The 674-nt window shown below is 30.4% G+C and overlaps 1 long non-coding RNA gene across 1 annotated transcript; it reads right to left on the bottom strand.

Moving 5' to 3' along the window:
- Window positions 1–4: 4 nt before the first annotated feature.
- Window positions 5–356, bottom strand: LOC108370446 (uncharacterized). The gene is made up of 3 exons (XR_001848636.1): window positions 328–356; window positions 210–258; window positions 5–38 (listed from the first exon to the last, which is right to left on the bottom strand). It is a non-coding gene; the product is annotated as an uncharacterized LOC108370446 (long non-coding RNA).
- Between the last annotated feature and the right edge of the window lie 318 nt (window positions 357–674).

Here is a 674-nt window from a genome sequence, read left to right as displayed (position 1 = left end):
ACCAGTTCCCTTCCACGAGAAAAGTTTTGCTACCTCATCTGTAATAATATTTTTTTAATGAATCATTTATTGACGCTAGTACGGATAAGGCTTCGGATTTCGCACGCCTTTTTAATTGAGAAGCCATATTATCAATAAAACATTAAGTTCAATAACTGCAAAGACCTAATAAACTAGCAAATTAAAAAAATAAATAACTATAAACTTACGAGATAGGGGAATTAAACGTTTAAATCCTTTAGTGTTACTCCGCGCAGCCTGTGAAAGAATTGCAAAACTCGTTAAATTAATTTGTATTTTTGAATTACATATGTAGTAGCTACTTACAAGAAGTTTAATTATAAAAGAAAGTGGTAGATCGTGTTTGGCGTTTGCACCAGTCTGCCAATAAATCATATACTTAATAATTTTCTTAAATTGAATATTTAACAAACTACTTATAAAATATTGTGATTGAAGAAAAATTGTCAATAAAACTAAAATTTTTTCTTGTGCTGACAAATTACTACAAGCCTCTTTCTATTATATTTTTTTGTTTTATCGTTTACGAGCTTTTCTCTAACTATTTGGCGATACGAGAATCCCTCGTAAAACATAATGTTCGTAAAATGTACGTTTTCTTGCTGGCTGGGTGGGTGCCGCTTTTGTATATGTGTTGTGTACATGTTTATTTA

This window comes from Rhagoletis zephyria, unplaced genomic scaffold, assembly GCF_001687245.7.
Source record: "Rhagoletis zephyria isolate East Lansing unplaced genomic scaffold, Rhagoletis_zephyria_1.1 Rzeph_scaffold_04235, whole genome shotgun sequence".
Classification (NCBI taxonomy): domain Eukaryota; kingdom Metazoa; phylum Arthropoda; class Insecta; order Diptera; family Tephritidae; genus Rhagoletis; species Rhagoletis zephyria.
The sequence above is the reverse complement of the archived record's forward strand: the minus strand, read 5'-3'. Positions and strand labels throughout refer to the sequence as shown.